At 52.4% G+C, this 23,490-nt stretch overlaps 1 long non-coding RNA gene across 1 annotated transcript; it reads right to left on the bottom strand.

The window, feature by feature from the left end:
* Positions 1–299: 299 nt before the first annotated feature.
* LOC129405064 (uncharacterized) lies at positions 300–18,502 on the bottom strand. The gene is made up of 3 exons (XR_008630279.1): positions 18,357–18,502; positions 16,901–17,082; positions 300–446 (listed from the first exon to the last, which is right to left on the bottom strand). It is a non-coding gene; the product is annotated as an uncharacterized LOC129405064 (long non-coding RNA).
* Positions 18,503–23,490: the final 4,988 nt, after the last annotated feature.

Genomic DNA, 23,490 nt, shown 5'->3' with positions numbered 1-23,490 from the left:
CAACAAAGCAGTCAGCCGGTGGTGTGGTTTCAATTAGGCCACAATCGAGACACGAAGGGGAAAATGAAAGCCAGAAGCATCGGAACGCTGCGATGCAGACGCGCCTGCATTTTCCAGGAAAAGCTGACTTCATCCAGGATTTAGAGGCTGGATTCAGGCTCGGGTACCACTCAGAGCTCAGGAATGCTGGATCCCCAATCTGCCAAAGCCTCGAACAAAACGGGAAAACCATTACATGTGGGGAGAGAGAAATACCTTTCTGGTTAGTTGTTCAGCAACGAACGCTTGTTGATCTGGGAATTTCTGTCTTGCTGCTGTCGAAGGAACGCAGGGACCGCCTTCACCGGGAGAAGGACCACATGCAGGCTGATGTCTGAGTCCACCGTCTCGCTCATCACTCTTCCTCCGCTCCTTGCATCTCTCTCTCTCTCTCTGGTTTCTGTCAGCTGCACAAAGCATTCCTCTTGTTAAGACCTTCCTGTTTACATTCTTATTCAAATCAATTTTTGGTGCACGCCAGGATTGCTTATTGACCAGTTTCTTTGACCTTGGGTCAAAGCAGAAAATGGAATGTCTGAGAAATGTGAGCGGGGTCAGGGCCTCCAGGGTGAGCACCAGGAGCCCTGACCCAGCGCTCAAAGGACATTGACAGGCAGCAATGCCAGGTCCTTGCCGGGGTCAGACCCCATGGAGAGAATACTGGGCGCCTCGTGGAATGTTTTATTAAAAGCAGATATAACAATCAGAACAGGCTAAGGATGTTCCGTGGGGGAGGGGGGCCACTAACGTGAGAAGCATACGGGAGAACTTTGAATTCAGAGATTTAATTAGCTGCAAATAACTGTGTTAGCCGGGATTCTGTCATAACAAAAGATCCCCAAATCTCAGTTAAAATAAGAAGCAGGGGGCCGGAGTGATAGCACAGCGGGTAGGGCGTTCGCCTTGCACGCGGCCGACCCGGGTTCGATCCTCGGCATCCCATATGGTCCCCCAAGCACCGCCAGGAGTAATTCCTGAGTGCAAAGCCAGGAGTAACCCCTGAGCATCGCTGGGTGTGACCCAAAAATAAAAAAAAAAATAAAAAAAAATAAGAAGCAGTTATTTCTCACAAAAGCTGGACTTCCCACTCTGTTAGAGCACTCTGGACCTGCGTTCATGTAGGAACCCTGCCTTCATCTCATGGCTCATAGCTCATTTTTTTTTGTCTTTTTGGGTCACACCCGGCGATACACAGGGGTTACTCCTGGCTCTGCACTCAGGAATTACTTCTGGCGGTGCTCAGGGGACCCTATGGGATGCTGGGAATCGAACCCAGGTCGGCCGCGTGCAAGGCAAATGCCCTACCCGCTGTGCTATTGCTCTAGCCCTTCATGGCTCATTTTTATAAGATTACCATGGCAGAAAGAGAAGGTGGCTGAATGGACACTGGCTTGAGAGCGACAACGTGTCATTTCTGCTTCTAGGTCCTGAGCAAAACTAGCCACGTGGCTGTACCAAAAGTCATCTGAGCTAGGGCATGTGGATTTTTCCAGTGGCAGGAAGAGGCCCTTCATTAGCTAGCTAACAGAACTGATGACAACCTGGTCACACCAACATGTGGCTTTACTGGGATTACAGCTGACCATCCGACAGCAAAGACAGGCGAGACTGCCTGGCTGCTGAGGAGGGCTGGCCCATCACTCAACATTTGGAACACATAAGAGCTGGGTTTGTTTCCCATCTAGGATGTGGGAATAAACAATAATTGGACTCAAATTTATGGCAGACCAATAAGACCTATTCAGAAATCCAGCTTCCTGTCTCTGGGGATTTCACTAAATTCACCTTTTGATTTGTTTCCTTTTGGTTTGGGGGCCACACCCGGCTATGCACAGGGCTTTCTCCTGATTCTTCTCTCAAGGATCACTCTGGTGGTACTTGGGAGATCATATGCTGTTCCAGGGATTAAACAGGAGTCAATCACATGCAAAGCAAATACCTGAACCCCTGAATTATCTCCCTGGCCCCTAAATTTACAGTTAACTAAAACCCTGGGTATTGGAGTAGCCAGGGTTCAACAAAAGGGGGCAAGGGAAAGCTAACTCGAGAGGTTTACTGGCCCAGGGAGAAAAGGAGTTCTTGCCTTGCGTGCACCAGGCCTGAGTTCAAGCGCTGGTTCTGGATGGCACCCAGGTCCTGGGGCACCACCAGACTCATGCAGTACAGCACCACTGGGCCTGTCTGAGCACCAAACCAGTTGGCCGAGTATCACTGGGGGCAGCACCCGGGCCCTTTGAGTGCTGTTTGGAAGGGTCAAGTAAACAAGTTATTTGTTCAAAACAGTTTACTAGTCAAGGATCCTGCAAGAGAAACCTCTCCATGTGGCTCTTCCAAGGAGACACGTGAAGTGGTGAAGGCAGATGCAGACAGATAGGATGTAGCGAGCTGGGAGGTCACACACACCTTTCTCGGGGTACGCAGATGGAGGGCCTGGGGGTTCCAGGGCTGAGGCTGGTTTGAGTCAGCTCAAACCAAGGGGGCTGGAATTTGGTGAATGTTGCAGGGGTTCTTATTGAAGGGGAACCCAGGGGGAGGCCCCGGTGTTGGGAAGCACACAGGACCCTTGGAGAGTCACACTAGGATGTGACATTTGCTGTGACTTTGTGGCAGGGGAGGTGGGCTCAGTCCCAAACCCAGCAGGCTGATTAGTGGCACAAGCCAGCAGGCAGGTTGCAAGAAGTGCTTTTTTTCCCTTTTATTTTCCTATCTCCATCATCTATATCTATGCTTGTATGAAACTCTCCCAAGTTCACATTAACTTTGTTCAGATGCTTTCAGTTTTTCCATACGGAGACTCAGATCTAGGGTTTAGTTGGTCAGATGGGATCTTGTTGTATCTGGGGGCACACACAGTGGTCGTGGGGGCTTCTCCTGGCTCTGAGATCTGGAGCCATTCCTGGAGGTGCTTACCGGACCATGCAGTGTGAGGCATGAACCTGGGCCTTCTGCCTACCACCCTGCACTCCAGACTGTTAAACATCTCTCCAGCCCTTACATGAGTTCGTGGGCATGCAAGCTACCACATACACTTATTCACCTAGTGAAAGAGCTTTGGGAATACTTGTGCACAAGAATGTCTTCTTTCTGGGGAATCTCCTGTGAATGGAATCATTTTGCTAAACTTGCAAGAAAGTGCTTGACGTGATGTGAAATCTCAGAGATGAATAGGTTGGGTCGGACAGATAAGACAGAGATTGCAGCCTTGCATCCTCCTAACCCAAATTTGACTCCTGGGCACCATATATACATATGGCCCCCTGAGTACTACGGGGTCACTCCTAGCACAGAACCAAAAACAGACCCTGAGAACCGCTGGGGCACCGACTCTTACCCCTCCAAAACAGAAAGATTAATGGATTTTACTTAGAAAAGAGCTCTTCTGGGGAGTGAGGGTGACCAATAGGGCAAATGCAAATACAGATGCAACTGACATGAATGAAATGGATGTGCCAACATTAGGTACTATATATACTCTCATTTCTGAAACTGCTTCTGTGGGAAGACGAACCGAACCGCATTTTAAAGGGCACCAAAGGGAAGCCACAGACCAGTTCGTAAACACAAATGTTCCCAGAGACCCCAGAAACCAGGCTCACAGGACATGTGAAGGCGAGTCTGTCCAATCAGGGGGCAGGGCGCTTGAGCCTGTCCAATGAGTGGGCAGGACGCTTGAGCCTGTCCAATGAGTGGGCAGGACGCTTGAGCCTGTCCAATCAGGGGGCAGGGCGCTTGAGCCTGTCCAATCAGGGGGCAGAACGCTTGAGCCTGTCCAATCAGGGGGCAGGGCGCTTGAGCCTGTCCAATGAGTGGGGAGGACGCTTGAGCCTGTCCAGTGAGGGGACAGGGCGCTTGAGTCTGTCCAATCAGGGGACAGGGCGCTTAAGCCTGTCCAATCAGGGGGCAGGGCGCTAGGGAGAGGCGGGGCTAGATCTCAGCCCCAGGGATGCTCAGCTCCTTATGGGTCTCTGCAGCGGCCCACAGAACCTGCTTAGCCGGGAAGGAGACTTTCAGTGTGATCTTTAAGACCGAAGGATTCAAACTGCGTTGGGGATCGATTGTCATCGGATTTAACAGCAGTACTCAAAGGAAGAGCGCAACAATGGGAACGAAATGGACGGCTTCCAAACACGAAGGACTGTTTCTATGGGGAAAGCGTCTCTTGAGACGCGGGATAGAACGTGCCTAGGATCTTGGCTGGAGGAGCCACGGCCCAGGTGCCCACGTGCAGGGAGGCAAAGCTCCCCGGGAAGCTGCGGGGGAGGGTCTTTTGCAAAATAGGAGGAGGGGATAGGGAAAGCGAGGTGAGCAGAGGCTACAACAGGGGTGCCCGTGTGCCACTTGGATGGGGGTGGGGGTCCCAGTAATCCTCGCCCTGCTCATATAGTTGATTTGGCCTTGCTTTTTCTGCTCAGACAGTAAGAGTCCAGTCGTCCGAGCAGGCTCGAACTCTTTCCAAGAGATTCACACTCGCCTCCTCTGCTGGGCTGTCCTGGGAGGTGCCCAGGGAAGGCAGTGTGACCCCTCTATTGAATGTGCCCCCATCCTCTGTGCCTCCCTTTTCCTCTCCTCCCCTCCTCGCCTCCTCTTCCTTCCCTCCATCTTTCTATTACCTCCAACCTCGCTCCCTCTCCTCTCATCTTCTTTCTCCCTACACACAGCAGTTCCCCAGAATTAAGTCTTGAAAGCTATTTGCATCAGACCATTAGAGAGGGGTCTGGAGTGGCATTTCTTTCTCGTCCTGGGTCAGTAGCTTTGACAAATGAGGCTGATATCAGGGAAAACAAATTGTTAGTGTTCTATTGAAATTTCGCTGTGGGGATTCAATATTTGCATGAGGGAACCAAACACTCGGGGGTTCGGCAGATGAATTCCATTCCCAAACCACTAAAATGAAAAGCCAACTGCAAATTAGGTTTGAAATGGACCTGCTTGTCCTTGGAGACTTTGCAGTGACTAATGGATGAGTCCCCAAGTGGAACACAGACCTACTTTGCTTTCATAGACGCAGAGAAGACTAATAAAGGCCGCGTCCCTCTGCAGCCCCAGATCAGCTGAGGCTCCGCCAGCCTCTGTTTAATAGCCTGATGCTCTCAACTGAGTTTCTTAATTAAGTCGCAATAAGCGTTGGCCCTTAAGAAATCCCCAAACACCTGCATTCTTGGCTTCATATTCTTGGCAAGTGGCAGTGCCAAGAAAGAATTGGAAAGAGGACGTGAGCCACCCTCTGCCGTGCCCATTAGGACCCTGCCAAGAAAATATGTATGTAGAGGAAGACTAACACCCCCATGATGAAATGCCTTCATTTGCATCTTATTTATCTGATACTTGGGTTCCCTGGTTTCCTCTGCAGCTTAGAAATAAATATTCTGTGGGTGTCACTGAGGCCCTCGCCTAGCCCGCAGGGCCAGTCACCCCAACCTCAGTGGTCTGCGCTGTGTATTCATGTTTATGCTTGTTTATGTTTTCCTTCTCAGGGAAGGTCAAGGCCAGCGTCCACACACGGATTCTGCAGGGCCTCGCTCACTGTGTGACACCCCTCTTCCCCAGCAGGGCAGGACTCCCTGGACTTGGCAAGAAATGTTTCTGCCACCTGCCACCTGGCTTCCTGCCAGCTCCGCCACCGGACTAGAGCTCATGCCCACTCTCACGAGCATCAGAGGGGGCCTAGGAAAGCTCCCACCTCTGTTTCTGGAAGGAGGGCAGGCTGTTCATGAGTTAGAGAAGCTTTTCTCCAATTCTTTCGAAGCAGATCGCCAGCCTCCATCCCGAGAGTCGCTGGCAGGGAAGGGAAGTGCTGGTCTCAGAGTCACTGATTGATTTCTGCTGGTTTCTGCTTTATTCCAGCTGGACAGGCCTGGATACATGTGCCACCCGGTCAGTGGTGGCCAGAGGGCAGGTCTGGGGTGGTGCGGAGGCTACCCTATAGTGTCTCCAACACTAACTGCCAGGGAATCCCAGCAGTCCCCACCGAGTGATCCCCACCGGCTCCTCTTCCCGCACCCCTCCTTTCCCCAGACTGTCTTCATCTGCTCTGTGCCCCATTGTGCCCCAGGACTTGAAACATGCCCCACTCACTGTCTGTTAAATGAGCGAATTCCCCAAGCCTCATTTCCCCCTCCTGCCCTGCAGGTTTCCCTGGAGAAGTGAATTTGTGCATCTCCTAAAATGCACTGCACACCATCTTGTGTCCTCGGGTGGGGCAGTCCCGACGTTCTCATCCGCAGCCTCTGAGTCAATTCTCCGTCGAACACTGGGTCCAGCCCTTCCTCCTTTCGAGGTGAAGAGCAGAGATGGCCTTTTCCTGTTTGGGTTTTGTTTTCCCGGGTTTCCCAAGTGGGTGCTTAGGAGCTGAGGAAACCCACTGGAGATTCTTGGCGGTGCTCAGGAGCCCCCTGGGCTGTGCTCGGTCACGACGGGAGACAATGCAAGGCCAGAGATCCGATGGGGCTGGCCACTGGGCAGTGCCCAGGCCTCCCTTGGGAGACTCCCTGGTCTGGTGTTCTGGGCCTGGTGAGGCAGGGTTGCCTTGTTACCTGCACACTTCTCTCCCGCGGTGGTGCTCAGTTTCCTGGGCAGGGGGTGGCCCTGGGACCCCCCTGTGTGTGCGGGCAGGAGGACTGACTGGCTGCCCGGCCTGGTCCAGTCTGTGCCGTCAGGGATGCAGACGCGTTGTGGGGTCTACACTGGCTGCCTGCTTCTGTGTGTTGCTATGAGGACTCAGGGGCTGGGTGGATGAAGACAGAGGAAGGACATGGCAGGGAGATGGGAATAAGGCCCCCAAGGGAGAAGCAGAAGACACAGAGAAAGGCCAAATGTGGGGGAAAAGGAAATAAGAGCCACCAGAACAGTTTGAACCCCCAATATGGGGGTCCCCCCCACAAGGTAGCTTTTCACCACTCTCTCCCTTATCCACTTTGTGCCTGTCACACCTACCATCATGGTCCTACCACAGGGCCTTTGCACAGCAGCTCCTCCTACCCACAAGGCTCTCCTCTCTGGCCCAACTCCAGGTATGCATGTATGCATGCATGTGTGCATCTGTCTGTGCCTGGGTGCATGGCTGTGTGCCTGGGGGCTTCTCAGAGGAAATTTTCCCAATGCCCTTCTGAAATAACTCCACTCTTACCTTAGTCATGATACTATTTTTCTCGCAACAACATTTAACACCAGTGGATAATGTTTTATGTTTACTTATTCCCATTCGATCTCCTTTATGAACTCATGAATAGAGCTGGGCAGGCCTGATTGATATTCTTTTGCTTTTAGCCCTGGGACATAGCACATAGTACTTCTTTAGTAAATGTCTGAAGTGGAGGGAGAAAGGATAGAGGAAGGAGGGAGGGAGGGAGGAAGGAAAGAAGGAAGGAAGGAAGGAAGGAAGGAAGGAAGGAAGGAAGGAAGGGAGGGAGGGAGGGAGGGAGGGAGGAAGGAAGGAAGGAAGGAAGGAAGGAAGGGAGGGAGGGAGGGAGGGAGGAAGGAAGGAAGGAAGGAAGGAAGGAAGGAAGGGGGAAGGAAGGGGGAAGGAAGGAGGGAGGGAGGGAAGGAAGGAGGGAGGGAAGGAAGGAGGGAGGGAAGGAGGGAGGGAAGGGAGGAAGGGAAGGAAGGAGGGAAGGAAAGATGCCAGTTACCCTTAACGCCCAATATTTGGGCTGTATTTGGATCCAGGTGTGTAAGGAGGTAACTGAGGTTGAAAGAGATTAGCAGCTGTGCTATTAAGAGGAAACAATGTCCTCATAAGAGGGCCCAGAGCTCTCTGTCCACACCCACAGAGGAAAGGCCAGGTGAGGAGGCTGCAAGAAGGTGACCGTCTGCAAGCCAGAGAGGCTTCACCAGAAACTGACCCTGCACCACTTAATCTTGGACTTCAGCTTCGGGAACTGTGAGCAAATTAATTTCCTGGTGCATCCCCTCTTCCCCACCCCAGCTTGCAGTACTCCGCTCTGGCAGCTTGAGAAGACTAAGACAAAGATGTTCTGGAGGGAACACCCCAGTCCTGAAGCACGCAGGGTCCTGGAAGTGGCAGTTCGAGAAGCTCCCTGTGATTCATGGTGTGACAGAGAGAACACGGCTACTCCCAAGACGGCAGGTGAAGGGGGCATTGCTTGAAATCGCAGACCTCCAAATTGGTGGCATCTGAGACGAAGGAGACAGCATCATTTGTCTGTCTCTGGGAAGGAAGACAAAGAACACTCCCTCTTTGTTCTCATCTGTACTGAGGCATGAAACAGTAGCTTTTCTTTCCCCCTGGGAGCTGGGGCACCAGTGAGGGGAGGATCTTCTCGAAGAAGGAGAGTGTTTTTCTGCCCCGGGTATCTGAGCATGAGCTGGTGTTTCCCGCTCCCGGGCATCTGTTCCAGGTCCTGCAGGATTGGCTGTGGCACAGAGGTGGTCCCAGAGTCCCACCTATCAGGGATGCTGGTATGCCCCAAACCTCAGTTTCCTCAGCAGTCAAGAGCCTGATTCCCTCTCCCTGGGTTGTGGGGTCCTTAAGAAGTCATCAATATCCAGCTCCAGGGAACCTGGGGTCCTTCCAGCCACATCCCCTCCTGCCATCCTCAAATACAGCTTGGAAATCTGAGAGCTTTGTCCGGAGTCTCCCAGTGAATTAAAATTAATTTTTGTAGTGCCAGCAGGACAGTATAGCAGGTAGGGGGCTTGCCTTGCATACGGCTGGCGTGGTTTCCACCTCCAGCACCCCATATGGTTCCTGAGCCTCACCAGGAGTGATTCCTTCGTGTAGAGCCAGGAGTAAGCCCTGAGCATCGCCGGGTCTGGCCCCCAAATCAAAAAAGCAACCCCCCCAAATAATTTCTGTTGTTTGTGTTGTGGGTCAGCCCAGGGCTGGCATCTTCCCAAAGTAAGTGGACATGGAAAGCAAGAGCAGAGAGGGGCCATGTGCGGATCCTTGAGGCCAGTCTGCCACCGTGGAGCAGGGAAATAGTTTCTTCATTTGAATCTTGGGCATACTCCACATGCATACACCAACACACGATGGGTTGCCGGGACACGCAAGCAATCGTGGAGATGAGAGAGCTTTACAAAGTGCAGTTCACTCATGTACTCTTTAGTCACTCTCCAAATAACTATCCATGGACCATCATGGCACCAGTATCACCCTTGACCCCCTGTGGAGAGAGTCAGAATGACATGGAAAGCAGGGAGGGACTCCGGACATGGGACACTGCCTGGGGCCAAGCCCTGATGTCTTCACCCCCATTAATGGGATCGTTCGTAATAACACCCACGCTGAGGACTGTTGCCAGTTTAAGTGAGCTAATATCTACCAAGCACTTACAACATGCCTGGCACAGAGAAGTGCTGGAGATGCCTTTGACAATAAAAGGTAATTTGCTTTGACGCTAACATGCAAGAAATTAAATTATACTTTAAGACTTTAAAAAGACGTAGCTAAATATCCAACCTTAAAATAGACAAGAGGAATTAAAGGAATGGAGCAACAAGCAGTAGTCTCACGGAATTCTTTCAATAGAAAAGAAAGTTTTAATTACCAATCAGTAACTGCTGAGAACAGAATGATCACCAGAATGCCTTCATTTATTAGCGTTACAGGGTAAGAATGGACTCGACTGCCATTAGAGCACCTCAGGCTTCTTTTGATTAAGTGTCATTTAAGTTGCAGAAGGGAAACATGAATACCTTCCCTTTATTAAAAATAATGAGAACATTTAGATGAGGCTAGCATTCTCTTTGACATCTGATGATTTTCTGCAGTAACAGAAAATGCTCAAAGCCCACTTGCATAAAACTATGTTATTAAACACAATTTAATGCTAATATATTAGCTCCTCAAATCCCTGTCCATCACAGGGTAGGGCAGTGGGTACTTCTGCTCAGTACGCCCACCTTAACTCACATAATTGTACTTCCTTCACCGCCTAGAATGTGTCACTAAGGCAAGAAAGTGATTCCTGTACCAGGTCCAACGGTTTCATCCCCAGAGATACAGGCTTCCTGCTTTATTCTGGCTGTCAGTGCCGGGCAGATGGCCACCCCTAACTAGCCAGCTTGAAGGATGGGGCTATCGAGTATCCACCACCCACCACTCTCCAGCTAAACGGCCTTGAGAAAGTCCCTTAATTCCTCCTTGCCTCAGTGTCCTCAGTGGTAAAGCAAGAGCAGAAGGAGTCCATATTTTTGAGGAAGGCTGAGAAGTAAATGAGGTGATAAATGCTTACAGTGGTGCTCAATATATGCTCCGCCTGCTGCCGCTGGCGCTAACGATGCCAACGGAGAGGCTGATTTACATCTCTGAAGAACGGTGTGTGCTTAAGAGTGAAATTATATTGCGGTCATGCTCTGATTTATAAGCAGATGAATTTCCAACACTAATAGAAAGAATAATCTCCTATTGTATTTCATAGTTTTAGTGTGCATTTATATATAAATATATAATGGCGTATAGTGTGATAAAAGAAATATATGCGAACCACCAGTTTCCTTCCGTTTCCATTAAACCTTTGACGGAGACATAGTTTTATTGCTTCAGGCCTGTAGCTACAGCACAGAAAGCAGCGTGGCTCGTCCGTGGAGCTGGGGAACGGAGCTGCTCTTGGGCAGTTCGGGCCCAGGTGCTCTCAGTCCTGGCCAGCGGCATGAAACCTGCCGGTGAGCTGGAACCCAGAGAAGCAGGAATTAGGAGATGGAAGGCGGGGCTTTGGGGCGGCACCCTCCCGAGAGTGGGGCGAAGCAAAGCCGAGCAGGCAAGGCTGGGCTGAGGTTCCGAGCCATACGAGCGTGGAGCACAGGACTCTGGGTTGGCACCGGAGTGCATCTTGTCCAGGCGGACCCGATGCAGACTTGGAATTTGCTCTTGGACCGCCTTGGTCCTCCCAGGCCAGAGCAAGAGGTGGGCAAGGCCCAACTCTGACCAATCAGGGACAGACATGAGAGGGCCACAGTAATTGGCTCAGCAATGGCAGGTGACCCAGTTAGAGCCAATCAGAGCAAGCCTGGCACTTGGCTAGAAGTACGTAATTGGCTCAGCAATGGCATGTGACCCAGTCAGAGCCAATCAGAGCAAGCCCTGGCACTTGGCTAGAAGTACTGACGGCTGTTCTTGCAGGGCCGGTGGGAGTGCTGAAGTCCCGCGGGGCACCGACAGGAGCCTCAGTGTCACATCAATCCAAGCAGGCAGCAAGAACCTGTCCAAGTCCTGAGAGTGAAGTTTAAATTTCTGGAACTGGACTTGTCCAAGGCCAGCCCTTTCCCTCACCTTTTTTGTTTGTTTCAGTCATATAATGTTCCAACACCCATCCACCAACGGCCCCCAGTTCCCTTTCCTCTCTTTAGCATAAGCCCATAATGTCTTTCCTATCACTATCACTATCATCCCATTGATCATCGATTTGCTCAAGTGGGCACAGTAATGTCTCCATTTGTCCTAGCCCTGAGATTTTAGCAGCCTCTCTTTACTCATCCTTCCCAATGGTGCCGCATTAGAGGCTCTTTCAGGGTCAGGAGAATGAGACCCATCATTGTTACTGTATTTGGCATATGAATATGCCATGGGGAGCTTGCCAGGCTCTCCTTTGCGGGCAGGAAGCTCTTGGTAGCTTGCCAGGTTCTCCAAGAGGGAGAACTGGGCTATAAGATGTCTTCCCGGAGCTTGGTTGTATAGTCTCTGGATGTTGGCCGTTGATGGGATTATACGACGCTGGGGGGAGTTTCTGGGTGTGACGGCCTAGCTACTGGAAAATGGGGGATCTGGTTGGAAGAGGCCCAGTCCCGATCTGAGCAGGCTTGGAGATCTCAGCCCCAGGTCCCATATACCTGGGTTCCTCTGCCAGTTCCTTCATGTGTAAGTCTTGTCCAAGCATGTGGAGAGAGACCTTGAGCATGGTTGTGGCTGGGTTCCGGAGATCTTTGGCTGCTGGGGCTCTGCTTGGAGCAGTGAGGGAGACTCAACCCACACCCTCCTTGGGGCCCTGGTGAAGACAGTCAGGCTCGGGGGCAAGAGACTTTTCCCTAGGCGTCAAAATAATGAACAGGAAGACTGAAATCCTTGAAGATTGAGCTTCAGAATCTCCATAGAAAGTGAACAGACCACTGCAATGGTGCCTCATCACCTTTCTAGGTGACCCATCTAGAATCGTTTCTGGCAGCTTCATAAAAAGTGCAATTTACTTAGGTCTGCCCTAAGAGCCATGGTATTTGTTTATCTTTGAAGAACAGTTGCCTTTGGAAGAGTTTCCTCAACCACTGATATCAGTTTTCCTTTGTGTCTCTGAGTTATTAACATCACCATTAAGCTTGGGTCCCCCTAAGCACACACAGAAATCCTCATGGTAGAACCCTCATTGTTTGGTCGATTTCATTTTTTCAAAAAAAATAAGAAGTCCTAATTGAACCCCTGGAATGTGTTCACTCTGAATGCATTAGCTTGTATTTATCAATTCAGAACTATATTACCCCCTTAAATTACCTTGAAAACAAAATCAATAGTTTATTTAACTGGAATTTGGAAAAGAAAAAGAAAAGGAGAAAAAAATGCCCTGAGGAACCTGTGTAATAAGTTTTACTTGGAAGGAAACAATGTGAATAAACAGGGGGAAAGGATTTCAGTGTAAAGCAAGGAAAATGGGTAGCTTGAAGGAATGAACGGGCATCTAATTTAATATTGTTCATTTTGCTGCACCGCCTTACAAATAGCTTGGTGGGCTTGTCAAATATTGGTTGCTTTCTGAGCCAACCATAGGAATAAACCACCTTATAACATTTTTAATAGTGACAGCAGTCAGGTTTAATGCAGGTATTTATGCCACGTTTAAACCAAATATTTGAGATCATTACAAACCCGGCTGCTTATCAGTGTCTCTAAATTGGACCCTGGGGACTGAATTGATCTAATTCATATCCCTCCACCTATGCTCCCTGTGAATGCTTTAAATTTACAACGTCTCAGGATATTTCTGCTCCAGGTCACAGCTCCTCTGTACCAAGGCAAAATGACAGTTCCCTGGGGCGTGACAGATGCAGCCCAGTGCCCTTTAAGACGGAAACTTCCTGTCAACCAAGAGCCTGCTGCATTTTGAAAATATCTGATGGCCAGCAGGAGGCATATTCTTCGAGAAGGGCTGATGAAGGTTTCCCTGGGGGTGGCTGGTGGGGTTGTCTGAAAACAGGGGACACCAGCCATTTGCTTATCTCACCAGTTCCCACATCTCTCCTACTCGCGTCTCGGTGTCCGCACTGATCCTGCCACTCGAGTCAGAAGAGCATCAGACATTCTGGAGCTCACCCATCCCTGGTGTGAGTCCTCGCCTAGGTGGTCGGAGCTGCCCCTGCATCCGCCCAGACGCTTCATCATAGAGTGGAGACAGCGAACAGAGTAGCTGTGGTCTCTACCCAGTGTGCTGGAGGAAACAGAAAAGAAAAAACAAAAAGCAAACAAACAAACAACAACAACAACAAAAAAACCCACCCAGCCACCACACAAACAAGATGATTTCGGGGAGTTGTAAGCGCCTTGACGGAGGCAGGCTTAAGCAGGCTGCAGAATATGAACGTCTGACGATTCATTATTGAGAGTATCCGCATCAGAAGTCCTGCAGCCTCCTCGTCATCTCGAAAACCCGATTCCCCACATCCACTTCATGCGGGTTCCTTCCAGGTTCCTCAGTAGGGTCCTTTCGGCGATTGGGGCTTAAATTACTTACAGCCAATTTAACATGATCGAAAACCAGGAACCCAATAGATGCAGTCAAGGGACTTGGAGAGATAATCCAGAATTCTTTGTAATAAAACTGTCCTCGGAAGGGCTGGGCATCAAACTGGGGTCAGAGCATGGCGCGGGAGGAGAGCAAGCATGGGACATGCTTTCGGCCACCCTGCATCTCTAAACTCACTTTACTGCCTTGGTAGGACTTGCCTCTTAGCATCCCGCCTCCAGTACCGAAGCCAGGGTTGCCCAGGAAGTGAGCACCACGTGACCTGGACCCAGCCAATGGATGCCCAGGAAAGACTTTAGGGCGGAACACCTCCTGAAAAGAGGCGGGGCTTGAGTGCTGAGCTCTATTGGTCTAGGTGCATGCCTGGTGCAGGGGTCTGTCATTGAGGGGCAGCCCTGCAGAGTTCCACGGGGTCATTCAGACATCATTCCTGACTGTGTGGACTCCAAGAAGCCGGGGAGCTCCCCGACACCCTCCTTTAAATTTCTTTCCCGCTTAAATAATTATCCTGGTCTTTGGAGCTCTGGCCATGGGGTATGCTTAGCTCACATCTTCCCCATCCTCCTTGGAAATCCATCCTTTCCCTCTCGGAACAGCTGGTCCGCCCTGCACAGCCCCCCACTGTCTGACGGGAGGCTTTTCTCGTCATTTCCCTGCAGCGGCTGACAGATCATCAGAGCAAAAAAACATTTATTTTTGCTTCAGAATATGAAAATTGGATTGTAAATCAATGGAGAGCCATCTGTGAACATGTTCTCACGAATTCTAAATGTTACAAGTTGGACGACAAGTCCCTGGAGATCCTCCATATTGATATTCCAATTTCTGGTAGGATTTTCCTGAGGGATGAGAAGGAGAGGCGTCACAGATTGGGGGAGACTCTGGGCTCCAGACCCTGAACCCCAAGAGAACTGGGAGCAGATTAGGCAGGATGGGGAGGGGGGGAAAGTCAGGGACGTGGGAAGAATGTTGCTTGCTCTGGCATTTCTACTGGTTCCCTACCCCCACTTGGCCATATATCTGTATCCATAACCCCCAGATCTTTATCTGGGCACCGACACACGTTAGCTGCTCGTAAGGGCACCTGCGACAGATCACTACCCTCTAGTTGGTGGAACACAGGCCTGAGAAATAGTTTAAGGAGGTCGGTTGCTCCTGAGGTTTGTTTCTATTTGGGGACCCCCAAACCTGACAGTGTTTAGGGGATTTTCTCAATGCGGCTTGCTCCAAGCGGGGTTCTGGAGGATCAGATGGTGCCGGGAACGGGGCTTCCACATGCAAAGCATGTTCTCCGGGGCTTGAAATCATCTCTCTGCCCGCCCCCCCTTGCTGGACTGCAGATGCAGGAGTCCCATCTGAGCAGGTACTTTGTCCCGTGAGTAGGAGCCCTGGTGCTCAGCATGAAGGAGGGGCCTGATGCCCCTCGAGCCATGCGTTCACCCTGCGCTATGTTTTCCATGAGACAGAAATGTGTTTTTATCTCTCCTAAGGTGCTGTCCTTTGGGGGGCTGGGAAACTCACTGCTGACTGTAATTTCCATTAACACATCGAGCATTTTGCTTATAATGAGCTAGAAGGTTTGAGCAGAGGGAGGAGGCATTGAGAAGGAATTGGAATCATTGTTCCAGTGAACTGTCTGGCTAGAAAGATAGAGCAAATTCCCCCTTCTGGGGGCTGGGTGGGGTGGTGGGGGTGGGGGAGCAGACAGCAGGAGTTTCAGAACTGAGTCAGTACGTGGCCGGGTCAGGAGAGACATGAGCTGGTTGTGAGAGACAGAGGCAGAGGCCATGGAGAGCTAAGAGAACCTGGCTTACACCTTCCAGGGCTCCACAGGGAACTTGTCACTCTTTCCCAGATCCAGAGAGAATGAGACCAGAGTGAGCGTTCCAGAAAACCCTTAGAGATGAGGCCTGCCTGCAGCTGAGATGATTAACACGTGGATTAGCAGAGCCCAGCACACCGCCAGAGCGCCATCGTTATTCACCTAATGAAAGATTGAATGATTGTATGAGTAATTAACTGGTTGACAAAGGAGATCAAGCCCGGGATAGCTGCTGAAGTCTAAGGGCTGGGTTTCATTCTGGCTTTACCCTTCGGAGGTGATGAGGGGCCTGGGCAAGGACTTGACTGATTCCCTCATCTGTAAACCCTGCGACTAGCTTGAGTGGAATGAAATGCGTAAAGAAACGGAAACTGTGTGTTGCTTAGTCCCGCACCAGGAAAATTCCCGGGCTTAGTGAGCACAGCACTACAAGTGGATTCATGTTCACTGTATCACTGTCACTGTCATCCTGTTGCTCATCTATTTGCTCGAGCGGGCACCAGTAACTTCTCCATTGTGAGACTTGTGGTTACTGTTTTTGGCATATTGAATACACCACAGGGAGCTTGCCAGGCTCTGCTGTGTGGGCGGGATACTCTGGGTAGCTTGCCAGGCTCTTGGAGAGGGACAGAGGAATTGAACCCGGGTCAGCCGCGTGCAAGGCAAACACCCTACCCACTGTGCTATCGCTCCAGATTCATGTTGCTGATGGCAAATGAAGGCTCTCCAATCTTGAAACTACCTTTGCTCCCTGAGATCAGGGAAACTTTTCCTCATGTCCAAACATCTTCTCTCCAAGCCCTGAGTTAAGTCTTTATTGGCAGGTGGGATGGGGTTGGGTTTGGGGGGCCACACCAGGCAGTAAGTACTCAGGGGCTATTCCTAGCTCTCTGCTCAAGGGTGACTCCTGGTGGTGCTCTGGAGACTTACATGGTGCCCACAGTTGAACCAGGGCCAACCACATGCAAGGGCAGCACTTTACCCCTGTACTCTCTCCCCGGGCCTGGGCTCATCTTCCTTGCTTTCTGGAAAAGCAGCTGTGACCGTGACTGACAATCCTGACAGTGCCCTGGCCCCCTGTCGTCAGGGTCCTGCAGAGTCCCGACTTCTAGAGTCTTCCTCTCCATCTCCTGGTTTCCCAGCTACAGGAAGGGCTCACAGGAACTTTGGGCCCCTGATGAATTCCCGAGATCCATCCTTTCATTTTTGCCCACATTAAAAATTCACCTATGCCCTTTGATATGCGAACGCTCAATCACATACCCCCTCTGATACTTGAACACTCAGTTCTCCATTCACAGAAGTCTCTATTCTGTCGTATTCATGCTCTCGAAGGAAACGGCGGTCTCACCTTCAAGGTGTCTTTCGTGGAGACAAGGCCACTGCGATTTGCTGTCCACTGTCACCGATGTACAGGCACTCATTGTCAGCCTTGTTTGCCTTCTGCCCTTCCCTCTTCCAGCCTGCTGTTTCCAGGCGGCATGCTGGACACGTGCTGCGTGTGTCTGCTCGGGAGTCTTTCATTGATCACATCTGCAACAGGAACATGGATGCATTAAAAATGAAAACTGACAAATGTGTTCTGTGACCCGGGCACTTGACATATTATGGCTGTTGGGGCTTTTCTTCCCATTATCGTATCCATGACTGAATATCGCTTACGCCTAGAAAAATCCACTTCGGCATCCGTGCTGCTGCGTCCCCACTCTCTCTCTTGACTTTTGTTTGGGTTGAGCGCGGTAAACACTGCTCACATTAACAAACAGATGGAAATTAAGGAACTTCTGTTCTATGGGACTTGGCCGTCGGGGGCCCGCCACCAAATGAGCTGCCTGACTCTCTGGTTTGTGATTGAGCTTTGCTAAAGCGTGCGGAGATGTAGCGGGAGGTGGCAGTGCGGGAGAAAAGTCATGGAGTGTGAGGGATAGGTCCAGCTGTCTGCATCCCCATCCAGCCCCCAGCCCCCAGAGAGCTCCCTGCTCTGCAGCCCTCCTTCCTCTCAACTCCCTCCCCATGTCTGCCCAGGACACCCCCTGGGTCAGGGGTCCTGCTGGATCCTTTGTCAATGTCCCCTCATCCTCCCACAAGTTTTAAATGCTGGGTTAGGGGTGTCGACCACAGAGCACCAGCCTGCCACTGAAAATCACCTGCAACTTAAAGCCAGCCTTCTGTGTGCATGGCGACCCCAGCCTCCGGGTCAGCCGGTCAACAGAACCATTGGCTGAGTCTGTGGATGCAGAAGCTGCCCACAGGCAGCCTGTTGATGATCTGGGCGCTGCTAACGGTGTTTAAGGGCCATGGTACGCCTTTGTGAAACACGCCTGAAATCCTCCACTGTGGGTGATACTCATTTCCTGCCAGGATCCTTTCTGGTCTTCCTTCCTCCCTCCCTCCCTCCCTCCCTCCCTCCCTTCCTCCCTCCCTCCCTTCCTTCCTTCCTTCCTTCCTTCCTTCCTTCCTTCCTTCCTTCCTTCCTCCCTTCCTCCCTCCCTCCCTCCCTCCCTCCCTCCCTTCCTCCCTCCCTCCCTTCCTTCCTTCCTTCCTTCCTTCCTTCCTTCCTTCCTTCCTTCCTTCCTTCCTTCCTTCCTCCCTCCCTCCCTCCCTCCCTCCCTCCCTCCCTCCCTTCCTTCCTTCCTTCCTTCCTTCCTTCCTTCCTTCCTTCCTTCCTTCCTTCCTTCCTTCCTTCCTTCCTTCCTTCCTTTTCTTTCTTGCCTTCCCCTGTCCTCCCTCCCTTCCCCTCCCCTCCGCTCCCCTCTCTCTCCCCTTCCCTGAAGGACATTTGTGAAAGGGGAGGCCAAGGAGCATACCTGTCAATCAAAGACCTGGGAACTGATTCTCTTCCAAACTGGCTGAGCTTGTGAATCCTTCTAGACTCTCCGGGTACCCCTGGGCTCTGAGTTTTTCCAGTTTGATGATGCTATTCTTGCACACGACCATCTGCCCTGCTCCTCTGCTCCGGTGCGGCTTTGCTGGGGAGTCAGAAGCCACGCAGGAAGGCTGGTGAGGGAGTAGCACCAAGGCCAGAGGCTGTGGGGAGCCCCCCCTGCTCCCCCCAGCCCCCTGAGCAGAGAAGCACATCGCCTTCCTGGAGCCCACGTTTGGGAGGGGGTGACCTGGGGAGGTCGGGACAGGTCACGTGCTTGAGCTCAGTGCTCCCCCGGGCCCCGGAAAGAGGCCAGGGTCTGCGGCGCTATTCAGCCAGCCCGGCCGGAGTTCTTTACTACTGCGGTGGTAACTGATCTGCAGTAACGTGTGAGGAGAGAGGGGTTCCCGGGCAACCGCAGCAGCTGCAGTGTGCACTGCAATGGGAGCCAAACTGTGTGGCAGGTCCACCTGCCAGCAGGAGCAGGGGCAGCGGGAAGAGGCCTCCCCACTTCCAGAATCTGCTAGACTGAGGGGGTCAGTGGCCAGTCACCGTCCCCAGTGAGGCACCTGCTGCCATGCGCTGGGCAGAGGGAAACCTGCCTCCGTTAGGCTGACCACAGTCACCTTGCATGCTTGGGGGACCCCCGGCCCTTGGTCTATTCCTTGTGCCATCTCCAGAATGGCCCTCATGGCCCGGAATCCAGGTTTTGTTGATGAAAGTGGAGGGGATAGTGACCTCGCTGTGACCTGCTCTGCAGAGGAAGGGTGTGACGGCAAAGACTGGCATCCTGGGGATAAAACGCTCGAGAGATTGGATGGGTTTGCCCTGGTCATGGCCAATCCCACTCGACCCCTGGCACCGCCTAGGATCCCCGGAGCCCCGCCAGGAGTGACCCCTGAGCACTGCTGGGTGTGGCCCAGAAACAAACAAACAAAAATGCCTGATCAGGGTGATGCCTGGACAGGACCACTTCCGGGACAGGGCCACCTGGGGGGACTGTCACCAAGGCGTTCCAGTTCCCCTCCTGAAATCAGTGCTCTGGCATCTATCCAGAAGTGCCTGGGAGCATCTGAGCACTGCAGGCCCCACGTGGTCCTTGTTCTGGGGGAGGAAAGGGCACCTTCAGTCTCTGCTTTCCCCGCAACCCGCAGGCCATTCTAGAAGGGACAGCCCAATCCCTGGGGCCCCAGGGAGGAGGGAGCTGGAGCAGCAGCTCTGGTGTTCGAAGGCCAAGCTCACGGCTCCATCAGACACAGGCTGTGCCCTTGGCCAGGCGGCTCCACCCGAAACCAAGGCTGTGGGTCGGATTCCCTGGAAGATATTTTTCACACGGACTTCACAGGCCCAGAGACCCCCGCCCCTCCCGCAGGATAGTCAGGGACAGCCCCTGAGGGACTCGGTGCCGGAGGTCGTGGCGGCCATATGCCAAGGTGGGCCATGGGGTGCAGACTTAGGAGACAGTCACGGTGCTGTCCACCAGCCCTGCTGGGAAGAGGACAGGGGGTGCCTGGTGATCCATCAGCCCTGTGTCTCCCGCCATTAGCTGCACAGCAGGATGTGACGTGGCAGCCGGGATGCTCCCACAGGTCACAAGTGGGGAAACTGAGGCGTGAGTCCCGGCTTCTTCAGAGATGCTCAGGAGAGGATGCACTCCATTCCCAGGGCCCTGGATCTCCCACAGGCCTCAGTGGTGGGCTCACAGTGTACACTCACAGTGCCCAGAATGGCCTCCTAAAGACTAATTTTTTCTCTCTCTTTGTATTTATTTTGGAATAGTTTTTATTTAATCTAAAGAACTGTGGTTTAAAAAGTGATCGATTGTTGAATTTTAGGTATATTAATATTTCAGCACCAAGCTCAGCACCAGTGTCTGCATCCCTGCCTCCCTGTCCCCGTATCCCATCCCCTCCCACCCCTGCCACTCTGACAGGCTCGTTACAAAGTTTGGTGGTTGCAGCTTAGACCTCGCGTGTTCAGTGCTGCTGAGTCTGTGCTGGTGGACAGAGCTCCACCTGCCACCCACATTGCCAGTATGACCGAAGTCCCGACCCCTGTCCCCCCATTACTTCCCCTGAAAGGCTAATTTCTGCCCACCAGCTAGAACACATCAGCCCCCTATCCCTTCCACTCCCATCATGGCCGTTTCCAGGAGGATGTGGGTTCATTCCCCCTGCGGAGTTGTTGTTGTTGCGGTGGCCGGGCCTCTGGGTGAGAGCCCTGGGGACATCTGCAGTGACCACTGCCCGGGGCCTCGAGGCTGCAGGGCTGGGAGTACCATTTCCTTCTCTTCCACCTTGAACCTGAATCACCGCAGACATTTCTAGGTGTCAGCTCAGCGTCCAGCCAGATGGACCAGTGACCTGTCCAGGGTTTGAAGTGCCGGAGCTTGGTTTAAGACCTCGCTGTCACTGACTTGAAATTTTTCTTTTTTGAAGTAAACAGATTTTATTTAGAGGTTTTTGAGGGAAGGAGGAAGGGATAAGTGGGAGAGAGAAGAGTGAGAGTAACGCGCTCAAGAGAGAACGCGGGCTTCTCCAAGGGTGGAGAAAGCCCTACACACATCCTAGCACTAGACACGAAAGCGTGAAAGTACACATCTCAAGAGGGGAGATGCGGGCGAGGCATGTACTTGGGTCACCACATGTGCTCGGCCACATGGGCGCAAGCAACACATGGACTCAGGCAGCATATGTGCCTCGTCTTGAAATTCTTACAAATTTGGTGACCTTAGCACTCTCCATTTTCACTTTGCAGGGGACCCAACCATGGAGCTGAACTTGCCACCTCCCAAGGAGTGAGGAGTCTGCCCCTGCACACAGCCTGCAGATAAGACCAAAAGGCACCCTCCTCGGGAGACATCCCCAGGGTCTGGTCAGTGGATGCCCCTCAGAAAGGGCCGTGCTGATGGAGAACCACATACACCCCGACATTTTGTCCAGCTGCAAGCTCATCCCCCGCAAACCCCACGACAGTTCCAATATCTGAGCTTGGATGGAGAGAGAACATCTTTGCCCTGTCTATCTCCCATCTCCCCTTTCCTTCCCCTCCCACCTCTTGACCCTGCCGGCTGGCTTCAGGATGGGATTGAACAGGGTGCTGTTGAGCCTTGAGTCCTGTGCGAACACAGCCCGTGTCTGTCTCCAGATTGTCCGTGTTGGGGGTCAAACAGTACCTCCCTCTTGGGAAACAGACCTCCAAGGCTGGCTTGTGGGGAGCTTCCTTCAGCTGAGGGGCTGAAATTCTCAGCGCTCCACCTCCCCCTTCTCCCAAAACTGCCACAGAGAGGGCAGTTACCCCCGATAGTTTCAAGAGAAGGGCTTGAGCAGCCGAAATGAAAATGTGGATAGTGGTTCCTAGGCAGACCGTGGCAGGGCCCAGCACATCAGGAAAACGTTGAAAGATTTGAGACTTTCATGTCAGCAGAACACAACACACGGGCCCCTGGAATCGCGGTGCTGGCGAGTTGGCCAAGCCTGCACAGCCAGGAAGCCGGCTCCCTTGCCAGGGGCTCCTCACTCACCTCAGGCTGAAGCCAGGGTCTGCGTCTTTTGAAAATAATTACAAGTCTTGTTTCCCATTCATCTCTCCCAAGCAAGTCCTGGGCTGTTGGGCCACGCGGAGCTAATCAAAGCCAAAGGCCGCTTAGTTTGATCTTTGAGCAAGCTGCTGGAGGAACCAGAGGCGTGTGAACTTCCTAATGTCTGGGGGGGGGGAGCAGCCCAGGGTAGCAGCGAGGTAAAGCACTTGCCTCCCCCGACCCCCATTCCCCCGCCCCCGCCAAGCCTGCTGGCCTCCAGCACATTCGTGCTCCCTGCGTGGAAGACAGACAGGCCCAGTGCTATTCCCGCTTCCAGTCTCGGCCACACGCTTCTCTATTTTGTGAGCACCTTCATGCGTCCCTACCTTCTGTCCACTGAAGAATCGAGTTTCAGTGCTCCTGGGTCTGTCCACAACTCGGTGTGGGGAGGCGGCAGGGGGTGCTGAGGGTTGAAAGATGAAGCTGACACGAGCCGGGAATTCCCTCTGCTTGTAATATTAAGTGGTTTGTGGTGGAGGAGTCCGAAGTGCTCTGGAGACGGGGTAAAAGCCCCCCCCACCCCCCGCCCCTTGTCACTTCTTTGCTTCCTGGAAGAGAATCCAGGTGTCTTCCACTTGGTCAGAAGTTCTGCTCAGCGATTGCAAACAAGACCCTCTCAAGTCGGGGAAATGTCTTGCAGCCGTGGAGCAAGTGCCTCACATGTGAGAAGACCCAAGGCCCATCCCTGGCACCACACAGTCTTCCCCCACGATGCCCCCAGTGCTGGTGTGGCTCTGGTGGCCCCAGGACTGTAGACTGAGCCCAAGCACTGTGCCCCCGTGCCTGCATCACCAGGCTGAAGATCGACAGGAGGTGAGCCCGGGGGCCCCTTCCATCACTGCTAGCTGTGAAGCCACAAACAATGTTTTTTTTTTGGGGTTTCTGGGTCACACCCAGCGATGCACAGGGGTTACTCCTGGCTCATGCACTCAGGAATCACCCCTGGCGGTGCTCGGGGGACCCTATGGGATGCTGGGAATCGAACCCGGGTCGGCCGCGTGCAAGGCAAACGCCCTCCCCGCTGTACTATTGCTCCACCCCCCACAAACACTAATTTAAAGATGTCAGGCATTCACCCGCTTCCCATGACTTCCACTCTCCATCCTCAAACCACTGTCCACTGTCATCCTGGCTGCCTTGCTGGCCTCTGTTCCCGCCAGAGCCTTTGTTCATGTAGAGGCCAAAAGCATTCCGCTTGCTTGAAATCTTCCATGAGTTGCATTGGCGCTCAGAGCAAAAATGACATTCCTGCTATCTCCAAGGCCCCACCTTCCCCGACTCTTTCTCTCCATCTTTTCTCCCTCTCTCCATGCACACCTGCCCCTCCACGTGGGTCCCTGGAACTCCTGGAACAAATCAAGCCCTTTCGAGTTTCACGGCCTTGGCTGCTGCTCTGTCTCTCTGGAATGTGATTTCACACGAAGCTGTGTGCAATAATGGGCTTCCTTTCCCTGGAGTGTGAGGGCAAAACTGATGCCAAGCTACAGATAACATTAAG

Source organism: Sorex araneus, chromosome 5, assembly GCF_027595985.1.
Source record: "Sorex araneus isolate mSorAra2 chromosome 5, mSorAra2.pri, whole genome shotgun sequence".
Taxonomy (NCBI): Eukaryota; Metazoa; Chordata; class Mammalia; order Eulipotyphla; family Soricidae; genus Sorex; species Sorex araneus.
The sequence above is the reverse complement of the archived record's forward strand: the minus strand, read 5'-3'. Positions and strand labels throughout refer to the sequence as shown.